This window comes from Acipenser ruthenus, chromosome 1 (genome assembly GCF_902713425.1).
Source record: "Acipenser ruthenus chromosome 1, fAciRut3.2 maternal haplotype, whole genome shotgun sequence".
NCBI classification, from domain to species: domain Eukaryota; kingdom Metazoa; phylum Chordata; class Actinopteri; order Acipenseriformes; family Acipenseridae; genus Acipenser; species Acipenser ruthenus.
Window position 1 is genome coordinate 32,377,980 of NC_081189.1, and position 19,969 is coordinate 32,397,948.

At 37.5% G+C, this 19,969-nt stretch overlaps 1 protein-coding gene across 7 annotated transcripts in view; it reads left to right on the forward strand.

Moving 5' to 3' along the window:
- The window catches only part of LOC131696547 (zinc finger and BTB domain-containing protein 7C-like), a 93,216-nt gene that overhangs the window by 47,048 nt on the left and 26,199 nt on the right, over positions 1-19,969 (forward strand). Inside the window, exons 1-3 of one of the 7 annotated variants that reach the window (XM_059023787.1) lie at positions 7,008-7,125; positions 12,300-12,371; positions 13,756-13,855. The gene's annotated coding sequence lies outside the window, so the exon portion shown is untranslated. Of the gene's footprint in view, positions 1-7,007; positions 7,126-12,299; positions 12,372-13,755; positions 13,856-19,969 lie in introns of those variants that run through there. The other 6 variants (XM_059023805.1, XM_059023794.1, XM_059023798.1 and 3 more) reach the window with 6 other exon arrangements.

The window sequence follows — 19,969 nt, forward strand, 5'->3', positions numbered from 1 at the left end:
GAGTGTTTTAAAAAATACAATAACCTGAAAGGATTTGATTATAAATAAATAAAATGTGTTTAATTTTACAAATCAAGTTTGTGTTAAATATGGCAAGGCTGGGAGGTTAGAATTCTCTCCCTGCCTAATTGAACGTCATGTGCAACACGTGGCCAGGTGTTGATTGACTAATTGATTATCAATTAACCCTGGCCACATGCCTTTAAAAAGGGTCTGAAAAGCCAGTCCTTGTTCTTGGTTCTCCATTTGTGCTGTTCTTTGTTAGCAAGCAAGAGGTGAATTAGCTGGGAATCCTCATGACTGCGTGTTTGAACCAGGGTGAGCAAACAAAGCAACCACTCGTGATCACTGTGTGTGTTAACCGGGATCCGTGTGCTTGGAAAAGGGATTCGTTTAGGGCAGGGTTTCCCAATCCTGGTCCATGGGGACTCCACACTCTGCTGGTTTTCAATCCAACTGAGTCCTCGATTACTTAATTAAACCCATAATTGAACTAATAATGAGCTGAATTAGACATTTTTAATTGTTCTCAGTTGAACTAAAAAGTTGCTGATTTCAAGTTACTTTTAAAATTGTATAGTTAACTTGAAATCTCCAACTGTTTAAAAGCTGAAAACAAGTAAAAAAGGTCTAATTAAGCTAATGAATATTTCAATTAAGGATTCAATTAAGTAATTGAGAACTCAGTTGGAATGAAAAGCAGCAGACTCAGGTGTCCCCCAGGACCAGGATTGGGAAACCCTGATTTTCGGGGATTTTAAACATTGTATTTCAGTTTGTGCAGGGAGAAAGTTCCTGAGCAGCTTTTCAACGTCAACCTCCGTGTCTCTCTCGTCTACGAGCGGATACTCACAATCGTAAAAGAACACCCCTGTTACAGACTGTGGCAGGGTGAAAGCCCTGCAAATGAAAATAGTGTGTGGAGTAATGCAGGGTTGGCAGGGATGGGGTTACATCTGTCCCTGCCAACAATCACAGGTGTGGCCATTCCCCAATTAGGTAATTGTGTGCGAATTGGGGAATGGCCACCTTATAAAAGGGGAGAAATCCTTTGTTTGTGGAGAAGGAGTAACTGTAACTTTAATTGTACCTGTAACTGTTTTGTTGGTGACCTTTATAGTGAAGGTGAATGCCTAGCCGATATTGTGTTGTGTAAACCTTTTGTTTTGGCCCTTGTGCCTTTTTCTTTGTGTTTGTGTTTATTTCATTTGTGCAACACTGCTCAGGCTGCAGCTTTCTGTCTCTGAGTCTAAATCCTGCCAGTAACATCTTGGGCCACAGTGCTATCCTGCCACATTTGGTGTCAGAGTGGGATAGAGCCCCCTAACCGTTGTGCATGTTTAATAAAAATTACCATGTTTGTATTTGTTCATTATAGCAGAATTGTGTATGAAAAAGATATACAAAGGAAAGATGGCGTCTGAAATAAATCATATACATTCTAGACTTGTGTATACTTTTTTATGTAATATGAAAAGCATTCTATATTTGTTTTCCAGCTAATCGAAAATGTGTACTTTGAAAGAATGTTCGAAGTTGAAAAACTCATGTTCTTCCTAACACGACCTAAACTATTAGTCAGCAATACCACATGATTTCTGACATTACCATTCAGAAATACAACACCCACCAGTAATTTGAAAGAATAGCTGACATTCAATGTATTTTGCTTTTGTTAAACAGGCTTATTTGGTCATGTCCTAATCCTATGGAGCCAGAGTTCCAACTCTTTTAAAGACAGTCGACAAAACACAAGACAAACAAATGGGGCAACATTCATACCAGCAGGAAGGACAGGTGGCCATGCTGGGGGCCACCCTATCCCTGGATGAGCCTGTTAGGTGGAAGCAAAAGCAAGTACACTAAGGGTATAGTTACTGTATATGCTTAATGACATCAGCAACCAAGGTGGGGTCTCATGACAGAATATCAGAATAAGTTTCTGTATTTAGTGCAAGTCACATGATACTGGGAGGGTATAGGGACATTCAAAATCACTTGAGAAATTGCATGAATCAGTTACTGTACCATCTGGGACTGAGATATAGTGCATCAATATGTATTGTGTCAATTAAAATTTTTTGTTAAACTACTGAAATGTCAAAACTGAATAAAATGTCTCCGTCTTTGTGACCATAAGATCTGTTGCTTCTGTTACAAAGCAGTAGTTCTATATCCCATTCAAACTTTAAATAGAAAAAGATATTTAAGGTAGTGAAAGTGTGTTTGTGGAAATACACATTTTATTTATTTGAGCAGATGGATTGATAAGCCAACTGGTTTGTCCTGGGATTTATAATAGAGCAGATTTGGAAAATATTGGGTGAAACTGCTTACCCAGTTTAGGAAACAAAATAATTTCCTAAGCAACTGAAAGTAAGGAAATATTTTAGAAAGGAATCAGCTTTAGAAAGACACGTAACAATTCATATGCTTAGTAACTCTAACAAAAACGTCTGATTGTAAATACACAGTGGCAGAGTTGGTGGGTGTTTCCCTCAGTTCTCTCCCAAGTATGCTAAAACCGAGATAAGAGCCTACCACCACTAAGGTCCTAAGTCTGATAACAGTAGAGTTTGTTCAGAGTTTGTACCTGCTTCTACAAAAAGACAGAACACATTTCACTCAGCAGGGAGTTCACTGTGGCTTTGGAACTATCTGAGGGCCAGTCTGGATTTTGCCTGCACAAACCCAGTGTTCTTATATGAGTCACTTTCATTCAGTGGGGTGTGGTCTGTCCTGAGGTGACCCAAAACCATGGTTTGCTTGTGATACACAGTTGGATTGTGATACACAGTTGGACTCGGTGAAGAAAGAACTAGTAAGAAAACTACAGTGGAAATAAAGTGATGTGTCACTTGAATTGGATATAAGTGTGAACCCTGGCAAGTTTTATTTCAGTATTTGCCCAACATGAGAGCTTGTCTAAAGGGCCAGTAAAATCACACAGTACTTCATTAGAAAGATCTACCATTGAACCTAAAACTAGGCACTCCCTCTTGGGTATGAGAAACATGCATAAAGTCAATTTTCACTCATCATCTTGCTCAATGTAGCTTATAAATGTGTGGGAGGGTGCTCAGCCCCTTACTTGTTTGTACGTGTTGGTCTCCACTGCATCAATATACAGAGTTGTGTTCTTTCTGCATTCAAGTACTGGCTATATCAATGAATCTACTATGGCATAGCTGGAACAGAATATATTTAAGTCATAGGTTTGCTTATCAGTGCTACAAAACAGACCCATGTTTACTGTGCAAGCTAAGTAGCAAAGGGCTTTAATTACATACATGCTGTATTGACTTGTTAATGGTTTTGTGCTATGCTTTCTATAAATGGGGAAAAGATACATAGTTGCTTTGAAAATGACCACAGGTTTAGAAAACCAGCTTAAAACTTCCATCTATATGCTGAAGGCTGAAGGCCTGACCCGCTTAACTTTTGAGCTCAGTTATGGTTTTCATTTGTAGGGGGAGTAATCGATTCCACTCATGTTACCAATAGGAACCCACAGGAAGAGGTTATGTAGGTCCAAGTCATAAATAAATTGCATTTTAGTGAGAAGTGAGTGAGAAAAATAAATACGAGTACATAACTTTAATTTACATTATCAGCTTCAATCAATTCAATTTCCTTCAAGTTTAAACATTTGCAGGGAAAAAAGTCAGGGTAAAGCTCGAAGCTGATTTTCCCATTTCTTGCTAAGATTGCCCTAACCTGCATAGCCTCAAAGGTGTTAGTGGAGCAAGACCTAAATGTTAATTCTTGTAAAATGCTCTTTCTAAAAGCTCCACTTGGTCCCTGGTGCTCCACTTGGTCCCTGCTTGTCAGGTAGCACTCTATATGAGGGGGTTCAGGACAGGGCCTGTAGCTGGGCTTTACACGCCAAACCCTTGAATTATTTATTCACTGATGTTATTGCTTGCACACCTCTCATAATTCTTTTCTGGGCTATTTATCAGGACAACCTACACAGTCACACCTCCCCCTTCAGCAAATGGGCTGCCTCGCCTCGCCTCATCGCAAATTGTCTCTGTGCCAAGGTGATGCTTTTAGGTTAATATGCCTGCTATGAGGGCACCTTATAGTTTTCAGTAAAGCATATGAAGACAGTGTTTGTCATGGATTGAAAGTTATTTTTGAAAACTTGTACAGTAACTGGACCATCGTCCTGGATAAACCTGTTAAAATACTATGCTCCTAGAATACATTATCCATTGTGTTGGTGCCTCCACCTGATACAGTAAGTCCCATTGCTCTGCTGTGATTTTTTTTCCCCCAGAGCTGCATTATAAAGTGGCTAACAGCCTTGAAGATTACCCTGTATATATTAGCAAGATAAATTGTGTCAATATAGCTATATCAACTTTCAGTATTTAATATGCAAGAACATCTGTCATCTGTACAACAGGATCAGGCTTTGAGAGAAAACAAAAACCAACATTTAACACAACTAATGGTTGGAATTAACATCAGATCACTAATGTTGCAATGATAATAGACTTGCATGTTAATTAAAAACCTTATAAACATCAAATATAACCACCATATACTACTGTAGTTTTCCGTATATTGCTGTTAAAAAGATTAGAATGACAAAGTTTGTGCATGTTTTGTCCTAAAGCCATCTTGACATAATTCCTTACGTTAACAGTATACTGTATAGGCTTTGGTTACAGTAGCTTGCTGTTGTACTCTTTGGATTTTGTCAGTACTTCAGTGAGCCACAGGTGTGGTAAGAAATAATGCTGGTGACTTTGAAGGGGCCATTCTCCCTACCGAGTCATTACACAAAAAAAACAGCTCATTAAGTGGTTGGAATTGAAACCTTGAGAGCCGCGATGTTAACCCAAGTGTCCTAGATGAAGTCGAATGCATGGCAAACATTTTCTGGCATGATTAGAGTCCATCTGGACTATTTCTTTTATTCCAAGAAAATGTCAATGTTTCCTCGACTCCTACAAATGAAGACAGTTCCATATCAGAGGGTCTGTACAGTACAGTGCCTGTGTTAAAATATGTGCACTTAAAAGTACATTATAATAATACACACATACTTTTTGAAATAATAGGGCAATAACTGAATACTTATTGTAAAGATGCTGCCAATTAATAGGAAACTCTCACAATATTAGCAAGGTCTTGTTTCTGGCATTCAACCCTTTCTGAAGGAGTAAATATTGCCATTAAGAAAAACAAGCAATGTGCCAAAAAGCACTTGAAAATCACAACCCATCAGTTCAGTTATTTACCAGCTGGCCACTTAAAAACTATCAAAATACAGTCTGTCTGCTACGTGGGGGTGGATTTAAATCCACCGCTTGATAAGGAAAAATAGCCAGTTATTCTTCTTTTCCAGGCACAAAAGGGTCTAGTTTGGGTTTCTGTTAAGTGTGGGTGAAATCTGCATGCAAATGGAAATCAGTGACTTTTGTCTCTAACATTGTACTTAAGTTTTACATCCAAGCTTTAAAAATCATTAGAAGTACAAAACAGGAAAAATCAGCAATGGACATGTTTAGTAGTGCTTAAGATATTTTAACAACCACAAAAAAAAGCTGAGTTTTCCGAGTTGCTTCCTTAGGGAAAGCTGTTTTAATATTATTATTATTATTATTATTATTATTATTATTATTATTATTATTATTATTATTATTATTATTATTTATTTATTTATTTATTAGCAGACTCCCTTATCCAGGGCGACTTACAATTGTTACAAGATATCACATTATTTTTACATACAATTACATTATTTTTTACACATTATTTTTACATACAATTACCCATTTACACAGTTGGGTTTTTACTGGAGCAATCTAGGTAAAGTACCTTGCATAAGGGCACAGCAGCTGTGTCCCCCACCTGGGATTGAACCCACGACCCTCCGGTCAAGGGTCCAGAGCCCTAACCACTACCAAAATTACATTTTAATATGACTACATTTCTGATACAAACAATATTCAGTACCTTATGATGTATTTAATTGCAACACTGACATCAACAAAAAATATTAATGATATCAGCTGCTGTACCCTTGAGCAAGGTACTTTACCTAGATTGCTCCAGTAAAAACCCAACTGTATAAATGGGTAATTGTATGTAAAAATAATGTGATATCTTGTAACAATTGTAAGTCGCCCTGTATAAGGGCGTCTGCTAAGAAATTAATAATAGTAATAATCAGAAATATATGGTTAATATCTGTGCATGTCTTAGAATTTCTATTTCTCTTGTCCTATGAATGTGTTGTAGAGCCAGACACAGCAACCAATTTTCCCATCACTATGTAGCTCATAGTTTTCTTTTTATTTGTGGACCCAAAGCTTTACACACAAGTTTTGCCTCCAAATACTTCATGTATTGATGTTTTTTGTTTGTTTTGCCATTTTTTTTTTTTTGGAATGCTCAAAAGATTGTGCATTTACATTTTTTATGAAAAATGTTCCACTCATAATAGCAGAAGGTATCTAAATGTTTTTTTTTTTTTGTAATAAATTAAGTTCATCGCCACACCCTTAATATTCACAATGACTCCAAAGCCCCACCTGTTTCTCAACAATTCTAATCAATGTTTTTTTGTGAGGTCAGAATTAGGACCTAGTGACTTGATTTTAGCCATATACAAGTTTCAGTTATAGCACTAATACACATATTATCAAGCAATCACTAAATTAGCAAATTACTTTTTTCTTCCTCAAATATTTACAAAGTCATTTTATGCTTGTATTTAACACAAGCCAAACAAGTTGGCTTATGTACACACCCAAAAAGCTTGCAAATAAACATCTAATATCTTGGTCTGAGAGTCTTCCCACAGTCCAGCACTGCCAAGTCGGTGTGTGAGCTGCAGGTTTAAAACCTAACTTGCCTGAGTGTTATTAACTGTTCAAAAGCACAGGTGGACTTGTGAGGATTTGTGCCAAATACTTTTGGTTTAGAGGGAGGGGTGGGTGTGAGTTCTTATAACCGTCTCTAGGAATTTTCCTCACATGAATCAGTGACAATGCAGTACCTCAAGCACAAAGTTAAGCACTTCTCTTTCATGCTGTGAAGAATACAACAATATTGCCTGACATCAGACGAAGGGAGAGAAGATAGAAACCGACAGGCCTCTGATAAAAGGTTAGCACTGTTTTCTTTTTGTTGACAATGTGTTTTGTTTATATATTCATTTTTTTTTAAAGCTGTGCTGTACTTTAACTTGAAGGGTTTTGCCTGTGAGCTAGAGATTCACTCGGCCTAGTACAGTGCCAAGTGTTCTTACATTCACGGTACAGCTATCTGTGTAGAATCACAGAACCTTTGAAGGGTTGCAAAATTATTATTTATACAGTGTGTCCTCATACTTGCTCAGCAGATTTTTTAAATTTATATTTGTGTAAATTGCCTTGTATAGTCCAGCATATCACTAATTGAATTGATAAACTGCCTGTGTTTATTGTTATCCTTTGTGTGTGTGTGTGTGTGTGTGTGTGTATATATATATATATATATATATATATATATATATATATATATATATATACATACATACATACAGGAAAGGGTTACTGATATTTCTGTTCCATTGCATCCAGTTTTACCTTGAGATGTATAATCAGTTGTCTGAATTATGAAGACAGTGGAGGATTAAACATTATACAGTAATGTGCTTTAAGAAGTCAAATTGATTAGGAGTGTCGCAACACAGTTGAAGTTAATCATATTTTAATATACAGTAACAGAGTGTATTATGGCAACCTTATGATAATCTTTACTCAATGCTGGATACAACCATATTCCCTGACAACAAACCGAGGGAGAGAAAAAATAAAAACCTATAGGCATCTGACAATATTTTATTTTTGTTGACAATGTTTTTTGTTTATAGAATTATTTATTTTGTAAAGATATGCTGAACTTTAACTTAAAGGGTTTTGCCTGTAAGGTAGAGATGTGCTTGGCCATGGTTTTTGTAACCTTCAAAAAAAATGAATGTGGTCTGTGGGATTCTGTTTTGATCTTGGGAATGTGCAATCTCTTGAGAGCTAGAGGGGTATATCTCTGTCCATACCCTGTCTACCTCTACAGTAAGCCACACTTACATTTTTCCTTCTGTCTAGATAATCCCCTAACATATGACCATGTCATATATCAACAGTATACTTGTACTTATACTATAGCCTTGAAACTTGTTTTACGTATCCTGTACTGTATTGTATTGTATTGTATGTATATTGTTGATATATGACATGGTCATCAACGTTTGTGTCATACGGATAGCTCTAATTCACAGCTGTGGCCTTTGGTATGTGTGTTAATGACATACTTGTTAATGTATGGTAGACATTTTAGAAATCATCTTTCATGCAATATAATTAATGCAATATAATTTGTAAGCTATCGGGCAGCTACTGTCTCTGAAATCCTGTCCAGAATTCAGTATTTAAAAAAAGAAATAGTTGTGTTCTTGAAAAACACTGTAATGCCCTTTTGAAGAAGATGGTTTAAAATCATGGTCTTTCTGCCCTGCCAGTCTGGCTTTGTATTTGAAGAGCAGTTGATTGTACCAGCATATTTAATAAGCAAGTGGTCTGAGGGAATCGCAACAAAACATATTTACATTGTTTTGCAGTTAAATCTAACTTTAAAGTAATCTTGGGCTGGCATTTCCATATCTTTCTAAGAAAGTAATAGTGTTTTGCAGTGAACTCACAGGTGTCCAGCTGGGCTTGTGTGTTTATTTGTGGTATTGCTCCATAGCTACTCTACAGTACAGGTTTGGTGAGTATGAATTGTGCCCAGTTTTTTTTTTTTTTATATACACATGCTTTGGGGCTGGGTGACTATAGGGAGGGGCAGGTTTTTTGAGAAGGTGAGGGGGTGGGAGGAGTGTTTTTGCCAAACCCTTTTTCTTTTATTTATTTTTTTCTTTACAATAGATTTCATACGCATTTTATAATTGCCTTAAACACAGGAGGTAATTATAAATAACATTTAAGGTATATTTGTGACATTGCAAGAGATTACATTCCTTTCCACTACATGTTATGCAATGTGATTACCATATTAATTTCATATGATTTAATTTAGAATGATGCATAATTAAGAAAAAAAGTATCTCACTGGCCTAAACGATCATTGGTGGCAAGTATAGTTTTCATGGTTTTGTAAATAATTGCCCTACACTCATTACAATGAACCAGAGGACAATTTTTACTATGTATTGCAATACCATGCTGTATTATACCACAATTGTTTTGTTTTGTGACAAATATTTTACTAAAATTGCTTACTATTACTATTGACTATCTAAGAAAAAAATCTGTATGTTTTTTTCTCTTTTTTAAAGTGTTCATAAGGGTACATGTCTACTATTGTGGTACAGTAAATGTACTGAAAGCAGTGGCCCTCAACTTGTGCAGCACCCATTAATCTATACCCCTCACTGACAACTATTTAAAGAACGTCTTTTTCTGGCAAAGTTTCTGCTAAAAGTCAATACAGTTATTCCTAAAAATTATTGGGTTACAGAGTAACAGGTTCTGTTGGTTATGTTGTTTTTCATTTTGTACAGTATTAGCTAGATTACCCACCATTACCCACCTATTATGATTCTTAAATTATTAAGAAATAGTTTAAGGCTACTCACAAGCCCCTAAATTAAAACTTTGAGTTCTTTATTTCTGGTTTGGTGCCTTTTATTGGGTGTTTTTCCTTACAATTTGGAATAAATTGCTTTGAGTTGCTTGATCAACTGGGACCACATCATGTTAATGTTTTGGAAACCATTATTTGTAGCCAACCTTCATTGCTCAAACACTCATACCTAAATGCTGGGTACTGCGAAATGCCTGTGTTGCAGCATATAATGTACCAATCAATTTTCTGCATCTGCCGTGCCCTGTCAGTGTCTCTGTTGCCCAAGCTTGTTAGGTTCTGGGTGATTGATGGCCCCATGGTCTCTCTGCCCTTCCAGTCTGGCTCGTATTAATTAGTAGGTGCCTGAGGGGAAGCAGAGGTGGCAGGCAGATGAAATTTAGGTCTAGCTGTGCAGTGTCTGAACAAACTGCCAGCTTATGAATGACCCGTTAGCACTGAAAAAGGTGTCCTTGTTCAGCATTCAGGATTTTAATTGTAAATATATAAATTCCTACTGAAGGTATTCTTCAAGAAACAAGTTGCTACCATGGGAACTGCAGTGAAATTACAATTTCTGTTGTTGTAAAAGTATAACTAGTAAAAGCATGTAAAAGTGCAAAAATATCATGGTAAATGTTTATAATGGTAATGCAATGTAATTCGATATCATATGTTCCTAACTGTAATAACAATTAGCAAATAGAATAGAACAAATAGAATAAAGAAGAATAAAGAAGAATATTATGCAGTACATAATGCATTAACCAAAGTTATCACTGGTCCCATTTCCTTCTGCTGAGCATTTTTGGCTTCTTGTATTTTATACCTACATTTGGAATATGCATATATGTTTATGACAATGGTAAACATTACAAGTTATAGTAATAAGTCCCTGGTACCTAATCATTTAAGTTAAACTCATTCTAGCTAATGGTCTTGTTGCAATCATACCATGTGACCTACAGCAATGGTAACATGATGCAGCAGATTATGTATCATTGTATTTTAAGTAATTGCATACATCTCTACATAAAAAAAGAAGTGAACACCTTTAAAGCTTTGGTTAACACTGGAAAATGTTTTAACAGCACAGCAGTTTAAGCTAAAACTGTACAGTACTTCTATCCTAGAAAGTTGTGGCAGCTAACAATACCAAATTAAAGTGGGACCCAAATTCCCTAGTGGGGTTGAATCGCCCCCAGAATCCCACACACACACATCCCCTTCAATTGGAATAAAACTGGCAAATTCAAAATGTCAGCACAAAGCAGTTCTCTCTCCAGTATGTTCATGTAATGACCTCCCAGCAACCGCAGATTGAGTGCTGTGGGGGTGTGGGTGGTGGCCTTGAATTAGTGAACACAAGGCTTTCTGTATGAGGGAAAGGAGATAGTGAATTCTGCATACATACACGTCTTGAGAGTCAAGGAGTTTGCTACTGCTATTGCTGCTGAACCAGAAGCGAGCAATGATAGACATTGACCTTGAGGAGCCCGGAGCGTTCCAATAATTCCCATCCAAAGCTTCCTTTTCATAATTTACTAGAGGCTATTGGAGGTGGGGAGGAGTCCCTTCTGGAAAAAAGGTGCAAATGATGAACTTTGGTGCCAGTATGGAAAGAAGACTTAATTAAAAGTAACATAGACTGTTTCCAAGTACTGGGTGGTGCTTTCCAGGGGTGAGCTCTTTCACATACTGTCCTACATCTTTTGTGTCAGTAGACTTTTTAAAAATGTTTTAAGTATGAGTTCAGCCACACATTGGCTGAACTGGTATCACAGATTTAAGATCTCTATAATTCAGGTTTAATGAAAAACTTCAACATTGATATTAATGCTCAAATACAACCCAACACTGGAGAATAATTTGCAGAAGAACAAACCATTGTTGTGTATAGAGGTTCAGGCCCAAATAATTGCCTTCCTCTCACCTGTAGAAAATATGTGTTTAAAGAGCATCCTCATCTTTTCATATGCAGACTTAATTTTACATTGTAAGGAACATTAGTAAAAAGTGGGTGCTATGTTTTCATAGATATCTTTTAGTGGCTGCTCCCTTTTCTAATATGGCTCTTTTTGTACATTTACTCAGATGTGTGTTTTTTTTGGTTGTTTTTTTAACCAATGATTTGTTGCAATTTGTAAGAAAAAAGCCTGGGTACAAGGTTTGCGACTACCAGGAGATGGTTGCAAGACAAGACCAGCTAAATTTGGGGAAAATTCAACTCTATTCTGGTGATGCCTCTTCCAAATCTAGTCAGGCAGTTGCAAGACAAGAGAAACCAAAAAGAAAGATCACCATAGTTATAAACCAGCATTAATGTGTCTAGAGCTGTACCGAAACAGAAGTAGAATGGCAGTCAAATGTTTGGAATGAAGTTGTCCTATAGTTTTCCCATAAAGTTGGCTGTGAGTAACAATTGGATAGTCAATATTGAGGCAAAGTAGTGTACTCATGTTATGTGGGAATACAATGTGTAGTTAATATGTATAGTGTACAGTAAAAGAGGAGAATAACTGTGTCTTTAAGAACAGGACCTAACTTTATTCCACTCTCCTTTTATTTGCAGAACTGATCTGGATTAACCTAACTAGCAAAAATGATTTTAAGTATGTGCTACTTGTAGAGAAACAGACAAAATTGGCTAAATCTTGATCTTTTTCTCCTTGTTGCAGGAGTTCAAGAAAGGTGGATTTTCCTGAAAGTGCTTTCTTGTTGAGGTTGGAGTGAATTAACAAATGTAGAATGTAAGAAACTTAAAACACTTTTCAATGTATTCCTGGATTATCTCGGTGTGTAGTTGTCCCTATGTTTCCACATGTGTGCAGGAAGTTTGAAAAACAAGGAATCACGTTTTTCCAGAGTACATTTTACTTTTGGCCAATCAGGAGTTAATTTTTAAGCATGTGGCAGCTACTAAAATCAACAATTGTATTGATATTTACACAGACGGACCATTTATATATAAAATATTATTACAGCAGCAGCACTAAATGCATTATTATATTCATTTCCATTTTTGGACTGAAAGCAGGAAAGATGTTATTTTACTAAATATTTCCTGAAAATGTATAAATAAGCTTATATATATATATATATATATATATATATATATATATATATATATATATATATATATATATATGTTATATTCTAAGATAATATGCCAGTGGCTGTTGAATGGCTGCAAACGATGGTTGTCTGGATGATGCACCTAGCTTAGCTAAGAGCTGTGCCATCCCTGCCCAAAGGGAGAATATTTTTTTAGGGCTGAAGAGAACTGTTCCTAATTTACCTTAGAGCAAATGGGAAAATGAGAGCTATAGTTGTTCTTTCCAGAAAGGGAACTTTCAAGTAAAATATAAACGCCTCACCAATTACACTATGAATGGAATTAGTGGGGTAGTTTTGTTGTTGTTGTTTTTTTTTTGCTACATCCTGCCACAGGATTCCAGCGCAAAAAAGTTCAATTTCACGCCATCCTACTTTTTCTGTCAAGGTACTTTTTGGGGGTGCCTTCAGCTTACTGTTTGTATCAGCACCCCTCTTCAGCAATCCTTGGCATGCTGGGATGATGAATGGGGAACTATCCACCTGCTCCACACGGGAGTATTTTATTTGTTTGTTGCCTAAGGAGTCTGTGCAATTCTGTGCTTGGCACTGTCCACAATTCTTATCTCTGAATTGGCAGGTGTCTTGTAGTCTATTTATACCAGATGTAGAATTCACAACAGTAGTGTAAATTCTATGCAAGAGAATATTTTGAGAAAATTAAATCATATCTGATTTGTGTACTAAAACATTGGGGGCAATGAGGACACAATTACTGTGAATACCACCCAGCATTCACAAGGAATAGAGCATGCACGCACACACACACACACACACACACACACACACACACACACACACTAACTATTACTATTAGCATTTACTTCTGTGTTTAGTTACGGGTGACTTAAAGTAAAATGAATCACTGTGACCAACCAGATCACAATATAAAGACCAGTTCACCATCAAGACCACCCTACTATGTCAGTCTTTTTCAGAATATTGTACTCCATCCCTTTGGTGGCTGTTATAGAGGGATTCCACAGTTTTTACTCTTTTTTTCTCCTTTTCCTGTTACAGAAAGAACTGCCTCAATTAGACAAGAAAACTGGCAGCTGTGCAGAGACGAGAGACGGACGTCCAAACAGGAGTAACACATGTGAGCAGCAGGTAGTCGCAGGTAGTGCTTCCTTTTGCAAACACACCAATCACAACCAGCCTGTTCCAAAACGGTAGTTATCTGCCAAACTAACATGTTGGAAAGGACAGGCTAAATGCGTCAAAATGTTAGTTTACCAAACTAACAAGAAAAGGAAAAGGGTTTTGTGTCTGAAGCGGATGATGTGATTTGTTTTTATTTTCCTGTTGTAAATGATTAATACCTCCCCTTTTAATGCCTTTGGTTGTCTTCTCTTTATTTTAATTGTTTGCTTTTGTTGCGCTCATACAAGAAACAAGGCATCTACGTTCTGTCATAACTTTAAACAATGTTTCAGGAAGACATTGATAAAGACTCATCTAAATGTTTGTCCAACATCTTACTATTTATTTTAATTTTTTTGTATTTCTATGAATTAAAGGTTAGTCCAAATTATGCAAAATCTGTGTTAAATTATTTCACAAATCAATGGATTAATTTGCAGTCACAGCTCTGTTTGGCAAATGCCTACAGATAATTTGAGGATAAAGTACTTTTGTACAAGGATTACTACTATTTCCAAATATCTGTCATTGAGGTGCACCAGGTGTATTGAATATTCGTTTTTAGGTCTCGGCTGTATCTCCAACCTGATCTGAGCATCCTTTTAAGCAGAGACTGAAAATTGTGGAAAGTTGTACTGAATTGTGATTGTGTGTGGTGAGGTCCACAGGGGCTCAGCTGAGGCCACCAGCCTCAATTGGTTTAACCTTTAGTCGACCAACTCTGAAACACGACACTGAGGTTTAATACATGGCATGTGCCCAGATAAAGGTTTCCCCTGAGCCTACCTTGTACCTGTGCCCAGCTCTGTCCAGGAGCCAAGTGTGCTTCTCACAACTCCAGGATCTTCACAGTTCTATCAGAGGGTAACCGTGCAGCAGGTCTGAGTTCCAGACTTAAGAAGCAATCAAGAGTGATGGCTGTTTTGCCAGTCAGTATTTAGTGGGCTTTGTGTTTATTTACCCTGTGTACTGCCAGGAAGAGGTTTGCGGTCTTGGTTAAGACTCCTAAGGGACTTGCTAAATGAGTTACAGAAACATGCAATAGAGTTTAATTACAGGATCCCACACCTTCTCAAACAATTTATGGAATCATTAGATATGTGTATTAATAAACAGATAGTCCTTGAGTTAGAAATACAAATATAGAAATCAAAAGAGAGAGCATACAGTGGAGTAGTTTAATGTGGAACAATTGATTTATCCTCAACTGTGAGAGAAGTCCCATAATAGGTAGATTCTGTTTCATTATTAGTTACTGCATTTAGCACATGTATTTAAAACTGGCTGACCACAATAATATGGTGGGGAAAACGTCCATGTCTCTATGAACTTGGCAAAGCACCATGATGATATCAAACAGTTACCCAAAACTAACGTTAAAAATTTTTAAAATCAACCTACTCTGGAAAACGTGGTACAGTGTTTTCATATAACCTAGGTTGAGCATTCAGAACCGATTTAAGTATACGAACGTGGCTCCCTGGTTTGAGTACTTGAGGTTCTATGAACTATGAACGGGTCCATTATGTATCTGTAAACAGTTTACCAACACAACAACAAAAAAAAGAAAATCCTGTGACTTATTCCTACCATATTGTAGTCATTAAAGTTTATAAATGATGATTTCCATTACACGAGAGTAGATGTTAAAACTTCATGCTGATTTGAACTCGGCTCTCGCCAAGATAAGCACCAACTAAGACGTAGCTTTACAGTAAACTAATGTGATCCATATGTGTCTCCATCCATTTACGTTTCCTTCCATATGATGATGTAGATATCCTTCTGTCTGGTGTTAATGGCTGAAGTGTAATGCTGGCTCCAGGGATCAGCTTATTTTGCCTCCCTGGCGCATCAGCACACACAACGGCTGCGATGCTTGCTCCGGGGATCAACCACAGTCCGGCCTCCCCAGCGCATCAGCATGAAAACCGTCTGGATTGAGCTAAGTAGGGTACATCTCTGGGGTTTTCAAGTGGGCACCTTCCATCCTCAGTGTTTCGTCGACTAGCCCACGACACCTCAAGAGGGCTCGACGGTGATTCTGGCGTCCCAGCATCACCCCCCTCCGTCCCCCACTCAACTCAGCCCAGCTTACTTACCTGTACATCAGCGTTTCTTTCTTTCTATTGTGCTTGAGATCCCCAGCCAGAATCTTTCCGTCTCAACCAAAGCCAGTTGCTGCTCCTCTCTGCTGCTTCTGATAAGTTCTTCACTGTGCGACGCAACTCTTGGCCACTGAATCCGACGTCTCTGAGAAACCGGGTTGTAGAGTGTGCCAAAAATCCTCGACAACCCACTTCCACTGGGTAAACCCGAACTCTCCATCCTCGCTGTTCCGCTTCAGTGGCTAGTTGAGCATACCGCAGTTTCTTCCTCTCATACGCCTCATCTACAGCATCCTCCCATGGCACTGTTAACTCTACCAGGTGAACAAGGCGTGCTGATCCAGACCACAAGACAATATCTGGTCGAAGGTTAGTGGTGGCAATCTCAGGTGGAAAAATAAGCCGTTGACCAATATATATATATATATATATATATTGTAACGTATTGCCCCCACTCGGGTTCGTGCCCCTTTAAAAATACGACCCAGCACACAGAAATGGATTTTCTTGCGCAGTTGCGCTAATTTTTTAATAAACACAAAAATAAAACAAATACACAAAATAAACACCTAGCTCCTCTTGGAGCACTAACTAACACACGGGAACACCCTGACTAACACGGGACAGCTACGCTGTTTTCCCGTCCTTCCAAAACCTCAAACTTAAACACACTGGTTTGACACCGCACTTACTTTTTCTCTGGCTACTCGGAGACAGAGCACCTCTTCTGCCTCCTTCTACTCAGCAGCCCCGAGCAGACTGCCTGCTCTCCTTTTAAACTCCCGCACCTGGGTCTAATTCCCTAATAAAGCCCAGGTGCGGATGATCATTAATAATAAAACAATTAACAAATCAATTAGAAAATTAAATAAACAATAAAGCAATACAAAACTGTGCATTCACATGTTTCTTTCTTTTTCCTTTGCAGGGAGGTTTTAACCCCCTCCCTGCCGTCTCTCACAACCCGCTATATTACAATATATATATATATATATATATATATATATATATATATATATTCATAATCCAGGGCTGGCAATGGAACGTGAAACAAGCAAAGTGATTGGTCGAGCAAGGTTCCAGTATACCCTGTCTGGCCTTATTGCATGCATATATATATTGTGACTGTTTCACAAATAGTCACCCTGCTTTGACTATGCTTTATAATACTTTGCTCTGCAGTTGTCATGGTATACAGTGCAATAAAGTTTGTTAAGGGCATTTGGTACCTCCTAGTGGAATTTTATTTTCCAGTAGCTTCATTCCAGCATAAGCTCGAAATAATTAGCTTCTTGGTCCTACTATACTATACCTGGCAGGTAAAGACAAAAAACAAATACTGGATGAAGAATAACAGTTGAATAACAGTTGAATTAAATAATCATATTCTAATTATGGCACCAGGGTGCCACCATAACCATAGTTAAAGGTTTGTTTGGTCAGTATGCCAGTCATTTTGCAGTGTCTATTTCCAGACAGGAGGCAAGAGCAGCTGTGTGTGCTTTTGTGATGACCAGAGAACAAATGCAGCATCTCCACTGGACAGATCCATGATTTTATTTCAAATACTACAGATGAAATGATTGCTTATTTCAGGCAAGCTAATTATCCTTCCCAGGGGAATAAATTGAACTATTCCAACACCAGAAATGTCCTTGAGTGGCACGTTGACAAATCACATGAATATGCATGATCAGTTGTAATAGAGAACATATCATTTCTGTATCAGTTTCATAAATTTTTGGCAAGGCAGTTCTTAAGTCATAAAAAATAATAAATGTCAATAAAGAATGCTCAGTGAACATATTAAACCCCACAATGTCAGACACTATAGGTAAAAGTCAGAGCTAACTGACATTTTTTTAAATACTTCACTGTTGTTTTTTTTTCTTTTTTTTAGTTAATTTTCCATTTGTTTGCTTTCTCACCATTATAAAGAGAGAGGCTTCTGTTCAAGAAAGCCTGTATTTGTCGGTCTCTGAGGGTATGGTTTTGGAAGGGGGGATGCTCTTACAGACCCAGCCAGAATTTCAGGGCTGATTGACTAACAGTCCATATTAATTGCTGCAGGCTGCTGCTTGCTGGGTTTGTTATCTTTTAAATAATGCCTGAGCCTTTCTTGCTGGTGTCATGGGACAGTTTAAAGCTAGTGCTATTAAGTGCTGCCTTGCTGTGCTGTACGGGATTTACAACATGCTAAACCAAAGGCTGCTTTCTAAAACTGGATAAAGCTTGCCAACTTCAGTAGTAAAGAATTATTCTTAATACAGTATACTTGCTTTTGATGTAAAAGCTGTATCTCTCTTTGGTTGAGAGCTGAGACTTGACGAGGAAACTTTTAAACTGAGGATTCTGGATAACTGACATGAGCGTTTTTTCATATAACCCTAACAATATAACCCCCTCTCCCACCCCCAGTCCCATTGTTCAAAGGTGTCAGCACACCCCTGTGATCTGGCCTGAAGGCAGGAGCTCTAAACAGCAGATTATACTAATGGAGTACCTCCTGTGCCATTGGAAAGGCAAGACCTTAAATGAACTGTATAAAACTAGTTAAAAACTGTTTTTTTCTTGCTGGTTTGATACCGTTGCAGTTGCTCTGTTCCTAATTATCAGAGCTTCGATCGAGACAAAATCTGCAGTACTGACTGACCCCTTAGCTTTCTCCTATCTTTCAAAACATGTAATCAAAATGAAATGTCGGACTAAGGATCCTCAGACCGTTGCTGTTGATTTTATCTTCTTTTTATCTGAACAGCCTTTCTCTTTACATGCGTATTAGAAAACAGTGGCTTCTCAGTTGTAGATGATGATGATACTTCACTCCTGTAGCAATCATTGAGGTAACTGCGTGGACTCCACTCTTATCAGTATCTCGCCACTGAGGAGCGGTAATTAAAAAAACAAACAGAATGTAAGGTTGCATACATAGCCAAAAGTGTGGGTTTTATAATGCTTTAATTCACTTAGAATACTGTGTAAACTAACCTATTGTTAGGTTAATCCCAGCACCTAATGGAATGAGCTTTGAGGAAAAAGAAAAAAAAAATCTCTAATATATACGCCCAAGAATATTCTTCAATGGTTAAATGAGTTGTAAGTAATTTGATGTTTGTCAAATAATGTTTTAGCATTATTGCATAATGCACTGTTAAGTGTTTTATAGCTATGTGCTTACAAAGCTCTGGCTGTGGAAGTGCCTGGTAGCCTGTACATATTATCATTATTATTATTATTATTATTATTATTATTATTATTATTATTATTATTATTATTATTATTATTATTTGTTTATTTAGCAGACGCCTTTATCCAAGGCGACTTACAGAGACTAGGGTGTGTGAACTATGCATCAGCTGCAGAGTCACTTACAATTACACCTCACCCGAAAGACGGAGCACAAGGAGGTTAAGTGACTTGCTCAGGGTTACACAATGAGTCAGTGGCTGAGGTGGGATTTGAACCAGGGACCTCCTGGTTACAAGCCCTTTTCTTTAACCACTGGACCACACAGCCTCCCTGTTTACATACATGTTTATCCACTTGTGAAGCATGAAGGATATTTCTTATTTCATCTGGGGATATATGGAGGTTCCTTCCTATCTGTCTGCAGATATTATGTATGTCACATTTACATTTTCATATCTCAGGGACGTAAATCATGATCTGCTTTTTTATGATACAGATCGCTCTTTTTGTATTTACAGCTGTAGCAAAGGAATCAACTTGCCCAGTATCAGGTGCATCTTCCCCTTTCTAAATTTAAGTGTATATGAATACCCCTTTATTCATAGAGTTTCCCTTAAAACAGCTGTGTTGTACAGAAGTTCCTGTTTTTAGTTTTGTTGTGATGTCAGTTACTTTGTAAAACACTTCATAACTGTGGACCATTGGAAAAGGATTGTTCTTACAACATTATTAAAATGATTATAGTAGCTAGGGAATCTTGCTTGCAGGTATTACTTTTTAGTTTTTTTTTTATA